The 16,759-nt window shown below is 50.5% G+C and overlaps 1 long non-coding RNA gene across 1 annotated transcript; it reads right to left on the reverse strand.

The window, feature by feature from the left end:
• Window positions 1–1,239: 1,239 nt before the first annotated feature.
• Window positions 1,240–16,297, reverse strand: LOC121501361. The gene is made up of 3 exons (XR_005990591.1): window positions 15,913–16,297; window positions 14,654–14,796; window positions 1,240–1,993 (listed from the first exon to the last, which is right to left on the reverse strand). It is a non-coding gene; the product is annotated as an uncharacterized LOC121501361 (long non-coding RNA).
• Window positions 16,298–16,759: the final 462 nt, after the last annotated feature.

The raw sequence follows: 16,759 nt of genomic DNA on the forward strand, positions 1-16,759 counted from the left end.
GTAACCATAATACCAATGTATTGAATGCCTACCGCCCTGAGTCAGGCAGCGTATAAGGTGCTTTCTATATCTTGTCTCTAGTTCCTCGCTGTAGTTACTTACATAGAAGCAGTTTTAATTAATTTTTTAAAAGATTTTATTTTTTCATGACACACACACACACACACACACACACAGAGGTGGAGACAGAAGCAGGCTCCATGCAGGGAACCTGACATGGGACTCGATCCCAGATCTCCAGAATCATGCTCTGTGCTGAAGGCAGCGCTAAACTGCTGGGCCACCCAGGCTGCCCAGTTTTAATTAATTTAATAACAACAGCTACCATTTATAGGGTGCCAGACACTCTGCTAAGCGCTGATGTTTATTTTTTCACGTGGGAAGGACTTCAATTCTTCCTATTTTACAAATGGGAAAACTGAGTCTTAGGGAGCTTAAATAATTTGCTTGAGATCACTCAGATACAGAAGGATGGACCTGCTATTTGGGTTCAGGTGTGTCTGACAGGTGTCCTCTTATAGCTTAACGCTCAGTCAAGGTTCAAGCCACATACTGAGCAGACGGAGACTCCTGGTCTGCCTGGTTTAAAAGGATTCCTCTAAACACCTTGACTGATGTTCCTCCACTAAAATGGTTCCTGAGCATGCCCATCAGTCACTCCAGGAGACGGAAAGAAATGCAGGTTCTAGGCCCACCAACATGGCATCAGGTATTTGGGTGTGGGCCTGAGGATTCTTATTTGAGGTGACACGGCAGGCTGAACTCCTACATCGGTGAGTTTAGACTTGACTGGGTTCCTGGAGAGCAGGGACGATGTCTACTCTGAGACAACCCCAGGGACTGGTCCAGGGCATGACCCTGAGAAGAGGCACAGAAAGTGCTGGTTGAACTTGAGTGAAGAATGAATTGGGCCCCATCCAGTCTCCTAAGCCTCTACAGGAGCAGGTCCTCTCCTGGCTCCGTAGAGTCCATGGTGTCCTCCCACTGACTCTGCACCTGCAGCTCCCACATCCTCACCCCATCTTCCTCCCACCTAAGGCAGAAGTGCCTACCCTTGTGACTTCCTCTGCAAGGGGAATGGAGGGGTATTCCTGTTGCCAAAAAGCTTCTTCTTCTTTTTTTTTTTTTCAGAAACAAACACAGAACCTTAAGCCAGCATTCAAGGCAGATACTTTTTTTTTTTTTAAATTTTTATTTATTTATGATAGTCACAGAGAGAGAGAGAGAGGCAGAGACACAGGCAGAGGGAGAAGCAGGCTCCATGCACCGGGAGCCTGATGTGGGATTCGATCCCGGGTCTCCAGGATCGCGCCCTGGGCCAAAGGCAGACGCCAAACCGCTGCGCCACCCAGGGATCCCTCAAGGCAGATACTAATCTGACTCCTCAGCAAAATGTCTTTGGAGGGCAGCCCCCAAGTAGAGAGGAAAGGTTGGGATCTCTTCCTCTGACAAGTTTTAGCCATTGAAGAGTCTTATTTATCAGAGCAAAACACCCACACATCAAATAAGGTATTGGATCTATCAGTGATGCTACCTGCTATCATGGAATATTGAGCAGCCATTAAAAGTTGAAGAATATTTAATGATGTGGCCACACATTCACTAAAAAATAAGAGAAAAACAAAAGGGATATAAAACTATGTGCTCTGGAAAGACGTTTGTAAAATGCGGCAGAGAAGCCAGTTATCCCCCCAATATCTGTTCTTTCTCTATAGTAATAAAAGCTCTACTTAGATAAATCTTATCTTCTGGGGGCCATGGGACTTTGTTTTGGCTAGTACGGTACAAGCAGATGTGATGCATGTGAATTCCAGGAAGCGTCCTTTGAGGAGGCAGGACTTTCTTCTTTCTTGCTGCTTCTTCCATTGGCGTCTTGGGTCACTACTGGAAGGCATGCACTGATGATGGGGAGCCCCAGGTAGAAGGGGCCTGGGTCCCTGATGGTCACAGGGCTGCTTACCAGCCGGGGCTGCTTACTTTAGGACATCATTTCCTAAAGAGAGAAATTAACATGTTTAAGCCACTGTTCCTTTGGATTTTCTGTCATTTGTAGCTGAAACAATCCTAATCAATGTCAGATGTATTGGTAAGTCAACAGCACAGTGTAAGTTAAAAATAACATGAATCATAGGATTCTAATTTTATTGTAAAATGTGTGTTTATATACGTTTACCTACGTACATAAAAACGTGGACGGGATGGTTAAACATGAAAATGTCAGCAAGGGTTATTTCAGCAGGGTGAGGCTGCAAGGATTTTATATGTTCATTTGTTTGCTTGTCTGTATTTTCTAACTTTCCCATGACAAAGTGTACTTTTTCAGGTAAGAAAAAAATAATCAATGGTATAAATGGTGGGATCCCAAGGGGATCCATATGGATAAATAAATAAAATCTTTTAAAAAATCCTATGAATCTTATCGACTTCAAAATATTTTTCTTTAGGGGTGCCTGGCTGGCTCAGTCAATAGATCTTGGGGTTGTGAGTTTGAGCCCCATGCTGGGTGTAGAGATTACTTAAAAATAAAATCTTAAAAAAAGTTTTTATTTTAATTTTTATTTATTTATTTTTAAAACATTTTATTTATTTATTTGAGAGAGAGAGAGAGAGAGAGCACAAGCAGGGAGAACAGCAGAGAGAGAGAGAGGGAGATCATGACCTGAGCCGAAGCCAGATGCTTAACCAACTGAGCCACCCAGGTGCCCCCCAAAATGTTTTTTTTTCGAGCAATCTTAACAATACAGAAAAAGCTGTTACAAAGAATAATAAAATACACAGTTACATCACCACTGCCTGGAATTAAAATAAATATTTCATTATATTTAATTTCTTTTTAAGAAACCAAGAGGGATGGTAAAGCCCTTCTTATGGATGTCTATTGGGATCATTATTAAAACACATTTAAATTGGAAAGCACTTGCCCTGTCTGGGATGGCCCAGGGTGGTGCTGTGGGAGGGCAGGAGAGAAGCAACACTCAAGCACCTTAACTTCCTTCCACCTTCAGCCCAGGGTTTGGCTCCAAGTGCCTATTTCCAGGATGGAGGCGCCCTGGGTGCCAGATTGGCCTGGCACTTCCCCTGGAACATCTAGCAGCAGGCAGGGCTGGAAGAGGAGGGTCCCAGTTGAGCACTTCCCTCCTGAGGTCAGTTGGTGCCCAACTGGTGTTTACGAAGAGGGTGGGGTCCCGGTGGCAGTGCTCTGAGGCCTTTGCTCTCAGGGGAGCGGGCCCATGGCAGGCCACAAGCAAAGGGTGGCAAAACCACTGTCTCCTGCGAAGCTCAGAAGCTGGGCCACAGCTGGGAGGATTCTGGGAACTGAGGGCCCGAAGCGAGGTGGTCAAGTGGTCAGTGGAGGTTAGGGAGGTCCAGAAGGAAGAAGGAGAAAAGGGAAGTGGCAGGAGCACTCACACTCTGGCTTCATCTACCATGGGTAATTATTACCACCATCTTACAGAAGAAGAAAGAGAAGAAAGAGAGGCTCAGAAGGACTGGGTCACCTGCCCCAGGACTCACAGCTCCTGGACTGATGTCCAGGCTGGAATTCAGATGAGCCCAAGATTCATGCTCCTCACACCACACCACGCTGTGTCCCATTATGGGGCGATTATGAGTGAACCATTCTGCATCGCTTGGAGTCTGGAGAAAGTCGTGGGGTCATTTGGAGGTTGATTTTCAGAAGGCGGGATCTGGCGAGGAAGTGCTCTGAGACAGCCTGTCCTCACTTGGCAGGACTCCACCCTCTGGCTTGGAGGCTCAGAAAGGGTGATAAAGTCTGAACCGATTTTGGAGAAGATTTTGCCAGTGTCCTTTTTTGACTCTGTGGAGACCCACGGCCTCCAGGCTCATGGCCAGCTTTCCAGGAAAATATTAGAGCCTCCGCCCGGGGAACTGAGATGGAGATGACTGTGGAGCCATCCAACCCTTCCCACCTCACCTGTCCTTCCTCATTCTCTCCTGGGCCAAGATGGGGGTTAGCTGGTGTGCCCACACATGCCTGTGTACATGTAGGTGCATGTACACACACAGACACACACGTGTGCCCGCACTCATACAAGCATCAGAAGAGGCAACCTCCTAGTGGACCATCCTTTTCAGACTTGCCCCTGTCTCCAACATCTGGCGCACATCCCCAAGGTGGAACAGGCCCAGAGGCCCATGCTGGGTCATGGCAGGTCTGCACACCGTCCATTTCCATGGGGTTCCTCTTTCCTTGATTCAAATGCCAGGATCAGTGCCCTCTCGATGCCAGAGCCATGGGCAGTGAGACACATTCAATCATCCTGGGGAGGCTGGAGGCTTCTATCAGATAAAGTTGATTGAAATTCTAGCTCTGCCACATTCTGGTTCTGTGACCTTTGGCAGCTTTCTTAACCTTTCTGAGGCTCAATACCTTCATCAAATGGGGATGTTTTTGTTGGTGGTGATAACAGACACATACCTCCTGTCTTGCGGCTGGAGGGGTGAGCTGGAGAGTCCACAGTTAGTGTCCGGATGTTTTGCATAGAGCCTGGCATATGGCAAACACCCAGTGGCAACATCTGATACTTGCGTGGCCCTTTGCCTCCCCTCCCCGCCCCAGACCCATTTAGGCATCTAGTCTTCCCTCTGGAGCGGCAGGGGAGGCCCCAAACCTCCTCCATCCCCTTCTTAGGCATTGCGGTTGTGGTTGAGTCTGAAGTGCCAGGGAAACGGGTGCCAGTCCTTCCGGCAGGGAGAGCAGCAGGTGTCCCTGGATGCCCTACCCCCAATCCTGCTGCTTCCCCATTTGACGACCATGTGACTCCCCCTCCCTCCCACCCCGTGTGACCTTATCTTTTCTGCCCCTGCTCTCCAAAGATCTTCACAGACAGGTCACTGATTCTTCTAGTGCGGCCCAGGCTGTTCTTCATGACAATGAACTCGGCTCCTGGTTACTGACCTCTGGCCCTGTGCCAGGCACTGCACTGTGTTGTGCAAGGTCCCCACAATGCAGATGAGGACACCGAACTCCAAAGGGGTCAAGTGACCTGGTCATCAGGGAGGAAGTGGCCCACCTGAGACTGTATGAAGGCTGGGAAGACGTGAGTGGCAGAGTGGATCCTGCTGGGCAGGAAGACATTCTACAGACTCAGACCCATTGGGTGCCAGGGCTCCCAGTTTGGGATCCATGGGGTCCTGTGGGGGGCTGCTCAGTTCTGCTCATGGTCAGCTAATCTGGCACCCAAGGGATGCCCTGGTGCCCTGGCTACAGGATAGGCTTTGACTCCCCCACAGCTCACGACTGGCTGGGTTCAGTGGAGCCGGCCGGTCACCTTCCTTATATGTGACCGGGACTGCCTGGTGGTCTCTGCCTGCCTTGCCCTTCACTCCAGTGACTGACTGCCTGCCCTTCTCGCTGGTCCTGACTTCTTCCTCAACAGCACTGACCTCACAGGGCTGAGGTCTCACCGTGCCCTTCCCCCTTGCCTGCCCAACTTAGAGGACCAGAGAAGACGCTGCCAAAAGCCTCCCAACAAACACTCTGGTTAAGAACCTGAGGTCAGATCTAGCTCTGTGGCTTATGAATGCCAAGCAAGTGATTTCACCTCCCTAAGCCTCAATCTGCTTATCTATGAAATGGGACCAGCAACGATGTCTACCTGCAGAGCTGCTGTGAAGGTAAAATAAGCCAAAGCAGGTAGAGCGCTGGGCACAGGGCTTAGCTCTTAGTGAGCATCCTATAAACGGCAACCTCAAAAAGCATGGGGAGGAAAGCTTGGAGTCACTGCAGACTCCGGAGGAAGCACCTCTGGACCCTCAAGGTCCTGGCTGCCAGGGTCCATTACTGGTCATTTTCCTTGAGATGGAATTCTCCTACATTCCAGGGGGCTGAGTCACGGAGCAGCTCTTTCCCTGGTCTCATGGAGGTCTCATGGCTGGAAAGAGGAAATGTTTTGCCCGGAACTGGCCTATACTCCCATTTGGAGCAGCACTAATAATGGCAGTCTGGAGGGTTGGGCAATGGGCACAGGAACCTAAGTGTCCTTGCTGCAGGACCTCCTGAATGCCTGAGCATTGCACGGCCCCCTTTCCTGCTGCCTGCCAGTTTTTCTGGCCTCATCTGGAAGGACAACGTTGTGACGGCCCAGGCCCTCCCTAGGCCTTTATCTTTTGTGCTTGGGGCAGGAGGTCTGGCAGCTAGTCAAAAACTTCCTGGGCTTAGCATAGTATGATAGTACCGTGGGCCTTCAGAGCTTGCAAAGATGTTGAACAGAACTCTAGACTGTTAGTGCTGGAAGGGGCCTCCTGTGGAATCATCTGGAATTGGGGCGGGGGCCTGAGGGACCTCTCAGTCGAATGTCCGCGGTTAGTGCTAGACGGGTCTTTGGTCTGAGCACAGGATGACTTCTTCAGAACAAGCCTCAGGCAGAGCCATGGGACATTAGAGGTGGAAAATGTGCTGTATGTATCTAATCCAACCCTCTCATTTTATAGCTGAACCCTCAGCTTCCTGTATAAGTAGCTGGGGGGGGGGGGTGTTCTGAGAAGAAATTGCTAGAGATGAAGTCCATGTGACTACTTTAGGTGTTTAGGCTGGGGCAGAGAGAAAGATAAATGCTTAGAGCTTATCCGTGAGGTCATCATTATAGGTAAGAGGGCAAAAGAACAACTGGGCCTTCATGCAACAAGTATTTATTGACTCCTGTGTGAGACCCAGCAGGGGCAGGAAGAGGAGTGAGGAGTAAGGTGAGATGTGATAGAAAAGTGTCCTGTGGTCTAAGGCAGCTTGGGTTGGTTTTCCGTCACATCTTACCTTATGGTGGGCTCGGAGGTGCTCGGTTCAGAAACTCTGACTCCATTCTCCTGCCACCATCTCAGCAATCCCCTCAGGTTAAGCCCCATACTTAGGGTGTGAGCCAGAGGACTGTCATGGTCCCGGGCCCAGCAATGCCAGAGGAAGAGAGAGAGGGTCGCTCCATGATGCTCTTTCATAACAAGAGACTTCTTTCCCAGAACCCCCAGTCAAACTTTGCCTCGTGTCTCACTGGCCCTAACTAGGTCATAGGCCCAGTCCTGAACCAGGCCCCAAGGCCCCAGGGAAGCCAGGCGCTGTGTGTTTTCCAGAGCAGGGAACAGCTGCTTTAACAAAGACTCTAAATACAGAAGAGTAAGCAAAAGAGAAATTTATGTCACTTCCACATCCTATAAGAGTTCAGAGAAAAGTCATCCAAGACTGATAGAAGGGCTCTGCTGTCCTCCCTAGGTCCAGGGAGACTGCTTTAATTTTTCTGATCTCTTAGTCAGGGGGAAGGGCTGGGGAAGGGCCAGGGAAGCACATGCACAATCCTTTTGAGGACACGGCTTAGAAGCGGTAAGATCATTTCTGCCCACAGGCAGTCGGGGACAACTTAAACTCGAGGTCACATCAAGCTACAAGGGGGTCTGGGAAATGTAGCTCTTATAAGGCAGCCATCTCCCCAAATCTTCTGTTCTGTTATGAAAGAAGGGGACTGTTGATACTGGGGAACCAGAAAATTCTCTACTGCACATTGATGAGTTTAGGCCTGAGTTCTTGAACCAATTCTTGAACCAATTCTTGAGAAAGGTGGTGGGCCAACCCCTGGAGCTGGGCATGGGGTCAGCTTCTACTGAGGCACATGGGCTTGCGTAAGCCACTGTACCTTCGATCTGTTTGTTATAGCAGCTTAGCTTGTAAGCCAAATAATACACCATGCTTTGCATTTCTTTTCTTTTTTCTTTTTTTTTTTAAAGATTTTATTTATTCATGAGAGACAGAGAGAGAAACAGGCAGAGGGAGAAGCAGGCTCCATGAAGGGAGCCTGACGTGAGACTCGATCCGGGGTCTCCAGGATCAGGCCCTGGGCTGAAGGCAGCACTAAACTGCTGAGCCACTGGGGCTGCCCAAAGCCTTGCATTTCTTTGGCTTCTTTTAGGAAGGGAATGAGTGTTGGGTAATCAACTGGTAGTGAACACTATGTGACCTGCCTTTGAGGCCCTCTGACTCTGGCAGAGGGGATGTCTTTAAACAGATTAACTATGGATCAAACGAGACAAATGGTAAACCAGCAGCTATATATAAATCCCAGTGAAAACAAAAGGAGGAATTAAGAGAAGGCTTCTGAGAAGGGATAGGAGAGTATAATGAGTTCATTTTGTCTGGGTCTTGAAGGATAGGTGGGAATTCCCCAACTGAATTTGGTTGGAGAAGGATAATTCAGACAAAGAGAACAGCAAAATTGCAGAGCTGTGGGGGTGCATGGGATGTGGCTAAGGGTCTGGTGTGGCTGGAGAGTGGGAGGGTGGGAGGTATGCTGGCTGCAGTGAATGAAGAGTACCCAAAAGTCATGAAAGTCACGGGAGGCAGAGGCCTGACAGGCCTCTGGAAGCCATGCAGGGTTTTTTTTTTTTTTTTTTTTTTTTTTTTTTTTTAACCCAGCAGAGATGTGGGCTTTGTCTCCATCTTTCTCTGAGGTAGACTGGAGGATGACTCCTTAGGAAGCTATTTCACAAATTTGGCTGAGTAATGAAGAGAGCCTGCATTGGGGTTGTGGTGCTGGGAATGGAGATGAGGAGCCAGTTTGCAGGGATTCTGGTAATAGAACTGACAGGACCTGGTAGCTGGGTGATCAAGGGGGTTGGGCAGGAACAAGGCGAGGTGGTCAAGATAGTTAAACATGATCCTAAGTTTAAATGCTTGTACTAGAAATCTGGAGGAGTACAGGAGAAGCAAATTTGGGGGTTAGAGGAGAGAATGACTTCCCACTGTCTGAAACCTGGTTCATGACAGGCTTCTTTGAGATCCCTGGGGACACTGTTCCTACTCTGCAAAACATTTCCTCACCCTCAAATCTCCAACTGGCCAATTCCTCATTCCTTCCAAAGGCCCTTCTTGAATCTCCAACCTAGGTGACAAACCCTTTTTGATGTTCTTATAGTACCAGTTTCTTCTCTTTATATGCTTCTGGCTCAGGGTTGCTTCATGTGTCTGTCTTCCCTCAGTCTCTCATATCCATGAAGACAAGGGCCATGTCTGTCATAGACAGACATGTCCATGTTGGCCCCTTTCTTCTCAGCACCTTGTTTAGCGCCTGGCACTCCATAGGCACTCATGCTGGGTTTGAAGTATTCAACAGCTATCATTGGAAATAGGAGTTGGCCAATAGATTTTATCAGGGTCCATTCAGATGTGATGTAAGGCAATGAGGCTACCATGGGACAGGTAATGTGATCCTGTTATAGACCTGGATCACTCTAGACCAATGGTTCTCAACCAGGGGCTTTTTTGGCCTCCCAAGGACATTTGGCATGTCTAGAGACACTTTTGATGGTCATGGCTGTGTGTGTGTGTGTGTGTGTGTGTATTACTGGCATCTAGAGGGTAGAGACCAGGGATCTTGCTCAACATCCTATAATGCAGCAGCCACCCCCCACAACTAAGACTTCTGAAGCCCAACATGCCAATAGTGCTGATGCTGAGAAATCCTGCTCTAAAGACTGGTGAGCCAACTGGATGGTTAAGTTCCCATCTGGCCTGCTGGTTGCTATGGCCCAACTGAATGAGAGCAAGAGCAGCTTAGCGGCTGTCATAAGAAATATGGACTTGTGATGTGCAGCCAGGAACCACCTTGGATCGGGCCTTAGTCAAAGGTCCCAAAACCTTAGGTAGTTTCCCCTTAACTGAACTCCCAGCAGTAAGCCCAGCAGACCAGCCTGGCACTCGCCCCTCTCTGACTCACTCCGTTGGGTTTCTCCCGCTCTTTGGTGGAAGCGGCCACCACACTCTCTTCCCACCCCATCTGCCTCACTGATTATTTTCAGCTTGGCTTGCAGAGGCCCAACGCTGCAATTACACCCCAACCTCAATGGCTCCTTCTGAAAATAACATTTGGGTCGAAGAAAACCTCAGTCTGGTGGGCTGGATTTTATACTAAACAGTTAAAGAGTGGGTGTGGGTATGGGGGGTTGAGGGGGGGGGGAGGGAGTGGCACAATGGTACAATTAAAAGAAGAATCTGGAAGAAGGGGAAGGAAGAGGAAGTGAAGAGAGGGAAGGGGTGGTGGTGGTAAGGGCAGTTGAAGAAAGAAAATATACCTCCTGGGCTGGGGTCAGCCATCTTTTAGAAGTCTTATTCCAAGTCTTCATTTATGCCTCTAATTGAAGGTTTTGTTTCTGAAATAACTTGCCCCCCTCCCCCCATCACTGAGGCCTGGGAAATTCATGTCTGCCTGGGGCCAGAAGAATTAAGTCTATGGGCATACCAATCTTTATCCAAGCTAGTGACCAGATTTTCCAACCCCAAAATAGGAGCCACATGGTTTGACATAGGATTTTTGCTCTCTTTCCAGGTGAGACTAGCAGTCTGGGAAATGTAGTTTCATGATGCTGGTGGGTGGAAGTTCTATGGTCAGTGGAGAAGAGTGGATAGGATCTTTAAGGTGGGGGTTCTCATGGATATCATGAGAAATTTTATGGGTTGCTTTAGTTCAGAGGAGAGAAGGAAACCGTGGAAACAGAACCTCTGTCCCACCCAGGGGGAGGAGTGTGGAGATGTAGGGGGGTGAGGAAAAAAGAACTTGGAAGCCCCTTTTAAATTCCAAAGGAGGCAGACATTTAAAAAGGCTATATGAGGTGAGATTTGAGGAAATAGGGAAGAGTTCCACACAGCAGTTAACAGTTCAGTTCTGGAGCAGACCGACTTAGGTTCAAATCCAGCCTATACTAACCACCTGGGTGATCTCCAGCAGTAACTGAGCTTTTTTGGATAGGCCAGCGGTACAGGCTCTAGAGTGAGGCGAGTAAGAATTTGCATCCTGGCTCTGTGATCTCTGGCAAGTTATTTCACCTCTCTGTGCCTCCCACTTTCCCTTTGTAAAATGGAAAGAACACCCACCTAATAAGGTGTCATAAGGATGCAGACTTCAAGTGCTTAGTTCAGTGCCTGGGACATTGGCAATCACTCAACCCACATTATTTTCTATTACCCCTAGAGTTTTCCTCCAAATGCAGTAGGCAAGAAATTCTTAGCTAACGTACACATGTTTTAAAAAATTTTTGAATAGCTATGAATTTATTTTCAAGGGTATTAAAATAGATGACTGACACATCAAACTGTGGTTTCGCTAATGTTATTCCTCAGGGCGAGGCTATGTAGAAAAAAAGAGAATCGATTTAAAGTTAATTTAGAGAATAAGGAAAGTTAATAAAAGAAGTCAATTAAAAATATACAATACAGATGGAATGTGGATATGGAGGAAAACATGCAGCCAGTACCAGAATGGCTGAAAAAAACTGGTGGTTAAATAAGCCGTGATGCTTTCTGCTGGTAAAACCTTCTAAGGCACATGGGTGGAGAAGTGAGGCAGGAAGATACGGATCAAGACACCATCGAACGTTGCCCTGGTCCCCCCCTCCCTGTACCCACTGTGCTTCCCTTTTTGAGAAATCGGCAGGAGGGCCCAGATAAGGGAGGCCCCGATGCCCAAAGAGGTCTCGATAGCTTCGTGGCTTGCGGGGCTCCGGGAAGGCCGGCCGACTCCAAAGGCCCAGCCCTGGAAACCGAAAGCCAACTCCCCAACTTCTCTCTCCGGTCGCGTTTAGGGCGATTCAGGCCTCTCTGATTTTTTTTGGATCACTGGGTCAATCAGTCAGCCAATGCCTCGGGAGAAGTTTAATTAAGCTCAGATCGCCCGTGCGAGCTGCCAAAGGTCTCCCCGCCCGCCCGCGCCCCGCCCCCTCCCATCCCGGCCCCGGCCCCGGCACATCTGGTGAAAAGCTTCTCCCCCGCCCGGCCCGGCGGGGCCGCAGCCCGCGCATGCGCGTCAGCAGGGCGCCCAGCGCCCCGCGGCAGGCTCGGCTCCCAGAACCGAGCGTTGCAAACTGTTGCATCAGACAGCAGGCAGCCGGGCCGGGCCGCCAGGGTTTCTAGGAAGATAGGAAGGGTTTGAGATCTTCTGTGGTCGAATGGGAGCGTTGGCTGTCACTCACGGTGTTTACACGCTGGCAACACGATCCCCCGAAACCTCAGGCTTGCGCCAGCCGGGGGAGGGCCGTAGCCGCAGGTGACATTCGCCGGACTCCCCTGCGTCCGCCCCCGCCCCTCGGGCCCCAGGCTGGGACCCACTGAATTGGAGCCGGTCTGCTTTATTAACGGCATGGGCTCTAAAGGAATGGGCCGGGTTTGATTTCTCTTCCCAAGTACAAGAATGCCCCTGAGGAATTTCTCACTCTGTGAAAGTGCAAAACTAATTTCCCCAGACAAGCGCTGTTCCCGGTTCCCAAAAGGGCTTGGAAAGATCCCAGCAGGAATGTTCAGTGGTTCCAAAGCTCTTCACCCCAGCTGCTGGACATGCAGACACTGACCACCAAGAACTTCTTGGTGGGTGGACGGACACACGTCCTTCACAGATAGGTCACAGATAGATAGGCTTTTTTTTTTTTTTTTTTTTTTAAGTATCTCAGGCCCCGGTGTTATGGAGATCTGGGACATCAGCCAGAAAAAGCACAACCACGAACTCACACAGACACAGCACAAATGTAACAGTTCTCTAGATTCAAGTGGCTCTGCAGCTCAGGTAAGGGAAGAGCTCTCCTCACTACTCTCCCTCATTCTTCTGGTCTCTGGGCATCTGCCTTCCCCGTGGGGAGAGAAAATGATGCTGTGGCTAGCTAGCAGGGATGGGACAGTCTTGGGGAGGGGGTGAGATATTCAAGAAGAATGATTATGATTTGGAATCTACTCTCTAAAGGGATTTCCAGGGACATCATCTGAATCCTGTGTGGTTCAATACTCTTTTTTTGGGGGGGGAGGGGGAAATGGGTGAAGACCAAGTCATTGAGTATTAATGGATTTTCCAAAAAGACAAAAACTGACGATGTATACCTTAAGCATTCTTTCTTTACCAGTGTGTTGATGTTGAAAATCTATTCCATCTGAATAATCTGGAAGGCTAAAACAGGGCTAGTGTTTTTCCTTCTCATTATTTTGAATCACTTGATCCCAAGGCTCAATAACAAAATGACCCGAAAGACTCATAGCATTATCCCAGCCAGTCACTGCTGTTTTTTTTGAGCCAACATCTTCCTTTGAACAGTGGGCCTTGTGGCACTAGTGGGATTTTGTTGTTGTTGTAACCAATGCTTCATAAATATGGCCCAAGCTATTAATAAGGTTGTCAACACTGATCATATGAACTGAAGATATGACAACTAGGAAAGGGTAGGAAGGAGTATAGGCAAGTGTGAGAGCATTTCCAGGCCCTGCTTCTGAGAATATATATCAGGGCCCAAGTCTCTACCAAATGGATGCCACCAAGGTGGTATCCTGGGGTCCCAGGGCATGGTCTCCCCTAGCTGCCAGGGGAGGCCATGCCCTGCCAGGGGAGACACATCCAAAATGTCGGATATGTCTGAGCAACAGTCACCAACTGGAGAAGCAAGCCATTGACCATTGTGGCGCCTCTCCAGGCATGAAAGTTGGAGCCATAAGGTCATGGGCCATGAGGTCAGAAGCCAGGTGGGAGAAAGTGAGCTCATGAGCTCATGTTAGGTTCCTAGCTGCACTTACATATAGTGGGCTGTCAATGCATGTTTGTAGAATGAATGTCCTGAAAAAATGAGGGAAGGAGCAGAGAGAGGTGAGGTCAGAAAAGTCCAACAATTTTGCAAGAGGCAGCTGGGATGCCCAGGGCTCATTTGTGTTGGGCAAGAGGAGAGTTCCTCTAGTTCAAAGACATAGGACAAGAGAATCAGAACGGTGAAGTGACAAGTCTCCCGAGGTCCCTTCTGCCTCGGTTTCCCTGTTTGGAAACTCCTCCAGTTGGTGATTCCAGAGCTGAGCAGTCATTCTATTTAACCAAGCCTAGTGACATCATCATCAATAACAATTGCCTCAACTTGACTGAATTCCCAGAGCAAAATTCTGGGAAACTAAGGGGTCTGTGGGAGGGTGTGTGACTAAGACTCAGGGGACAGGAAAATCCTCTAAAACCATAAGCAAAGTGGTGGCCCAGATGGTTAGATGATGCAGACATACATTAAAAGTGTGATTCGTTTTCCACATTTCTTGGGCACTCACCGATTCACCGACAGCTAGGCACTATACTGAGCCCAAATCCAGACAAAGCTCCTGTTCTAAGGGCTTATGATCTAAATTCCTTGTGGAAAGTCTGTCTTTCAAATGTTTAAAGCACCTCATTCAATCCTCATTTCCACTTCAAGTCATGCGCCTCCTTCCTGAGAAACCCACCAAGTTTGAAGTTTGTAGCTGGCCTTCCTTCTGTTTTTGCTATTTATGTGCCAATTTAAAGGGTGGGGAGAGCTATGTTAATTTAAAAATAAAACACAAATAGCAAAATGCGGCTTGGTTAAAGTAAAAACCACAGAAGGCATTTTTTTTTCCCCTCTCATATTTTTCAGATTTTCCTAGAACCACCTTTATTTCCTCAGAGCCCAGTCATAGAAAGTGAGTGGGCCTCTCTGGATGCTCTTCAAGCAAAAGCTAAAAGCCTTATTCCTATTCTCCTCTCATTGCACCTTTAGGTTTTGTGTTTCTTTTTCAGACATTTGAGTCCCAAACTGGGCTCAGAGAGCAACGGGAAGCCCCTAATTCACGTGTGGTATTTCTAAGCACTCTTAGAATAGATTTTGGTTTCTTTTTGCTCGGTTTGTATCTTACCTCTTCTGTTCAGTTGGATCAGCTGGTGCATTCGGGTGATGGGAACGTGGCTTTACAGGTAGATCCTCCTGGTGGATGCCCACATTGCCATTTACCAGTCTTGTGGTCTCCTCTGTCGAAATAATGATGCACTCCTCTCAGAGCTGTAGTGAGGATTAAGGAGTCAAGACACAGAAAGGGCTCAGCACGAAACAAGCTCTTAAGACACTGTGGCTATTAAAAATAGATCCTTTCCCCAATCGGCTGCTCCTTCCTTACACAAGCCCCTCCTCCTGTTTTGGAGAAGAAAATTAGTTATCTATTCCAAGTCGATGATTTATCCCCATTTTACATCACCAAGGGGCCCATGAGAAGGGGAGACGGAGGGAAGGCTGACTTTTGAAAACACCTGAGCCTAATGGAATGGAATGGACCAGATCAGTGCTGCAGGGACTGGGGAAGACTGCAAGGCCTACGGTGGGATGGCAGGACCACAGAAAATGGGCGAGAGTCGTCAGGACAAGCAGCCCCAGGGCTGAGAGGAGGGGCCGGAGAGGTGCCAGTCGCCAGGCCGGAGGGGTCCCTAGTTGGGCGGTTCCGAGTCCCAACGTCCGCAGGCCCAGGCTGCGGGCCCCGGGGTCTGGTGACCACGGGACCCGAGGCGCGTGCTACGGCGCCCTCTGCCGGCCGCGCAGAGCAAGCCGCCGGCCCCGCCGCTCTGCAGGTGGGACCAGGGACCCCTCCCGCTGCCGCCGCCCCCGCTCCTTCCCTTCCGAGAACCGCGCGGCCGGGTCCCGACCGGATTCCGGGAGACGCGTCCCCCACCAGACGCCTGCGGGCTGAGTAGAGACGATGCTCCGAAACGTCCGATTCACCCCGGGGATCGGAGGCCGCGGGAACCCACCTAAACCCTGCAGGGGCTGCGCCTCTCGCGACCCGGGGCCAAAGCCTGCGGGGCTGTCGGAGGTGGTTTGGAAGTGGCATCGCCTATGGCCAAGACCGCGGGTTCTGCGGACAGAGAGGAGCCCTGGGTTCGCTTTCTGCCTCATCCATTTTCCAGCTAGGTGACCTTGGGCAAGGTACTTAAATTTCCATGTGCCTTAGTTTCCTCATCTTTAAGATGGATCCCGACCTTATGGGTTGACATGAGGATGACATGGGATCAGAACAGCCTGGGTTGCAGTTCTGGCACTGACATCAGCTAGCTGTGTGCCTGGGGCAAATTCCTTAACCTCTCTGTGCCCCGGCTTCCTTAAAATAGGGAGAATAACGGTACTTACCTCCGAGGGTTGTTGCCTGCAAAACGCTTAACACAGTGCCTGGCACAGAGTAAGCGCTCAATAAATGGTGGCTCTTATGGCTGTTGTCGTTATTATTGTTCTTAAGAGCGCTGAGCACGCGAGCACAACTCTAGCGGGCGGCTGTTACTAGGCTCTGTCTCGGGTCCGGCTCTTTCTTTCCGGGCATTGTTCAAATCTTTTACCAAGCGGTCGCGTCCTTGTCAGTAGCCGAAGCACAGCCGGCCTTCCCGAGGTGGGAAAATCGAGGTTCCCCTGGAGGAGGGCCAAGGACGCGGCCGCGGGCTGCAGCGCCGGGACCTCCCCGGGGGACACCCGCGCCACGCCGCCTGCGCCCGGGCCTCCATTAGCGCGCGTCAGAGCCGCAGTGACGTCGCCGGGCCCGGCGCGGGGAGGCGCGGCGCGGGGAGGCGCGGCCCGGGCACGCGGGGAGCCCGGGGGGCCGCGGGGGCCGCGGGGGGCGGGGGGACCCGGGCGGCCCCGGGCTGCAGGAGGCGTGCCCAGCCGGCCTCGGCCGCTTCAGCCGGGGGAGCCCGGGGAGCCGCGGGGAGTCCGCGGCCGGGGTCGGCCGTGCCCGCTCCACCCCGCCTGCCCGCGCCGAGCGCCATCGGGCTCCGCCTGCACCCCCCCCCCCCCCCGGCTGGTCTCCGCGGCCGCGCGGCGTCTGCGTGCCCGCCCCCTCCCCGCCCCCCAGTCCGCCGCGGTCCCGCTCCTTGTCGTCCCGCAGACACCTGCTCACTTTCCTCTTCCTCTGCCCCCCTTCGGACCAACTCATTTGCTGTGAGTGGTCAGCAGCCGCCCCCAGGAGGCGCCCCCGGTCCCAGCTTGC

Source organism: Vulpes lagopus, chromosome 11 (genome assembly GCF_018345385.1).
Source record: "Vulpes lagopus strain Blue_001 chromosome 11, ASM1834538v1, whole genome shotgun sequence".
In the NCBI taxonomy this organism is placed as follows: domain Eukaryota; kingdom Metazoa; phylum Chordata; class Mammalia; order Carnivora; family Canidae; genus Vulpes; species Vulpes lagopus.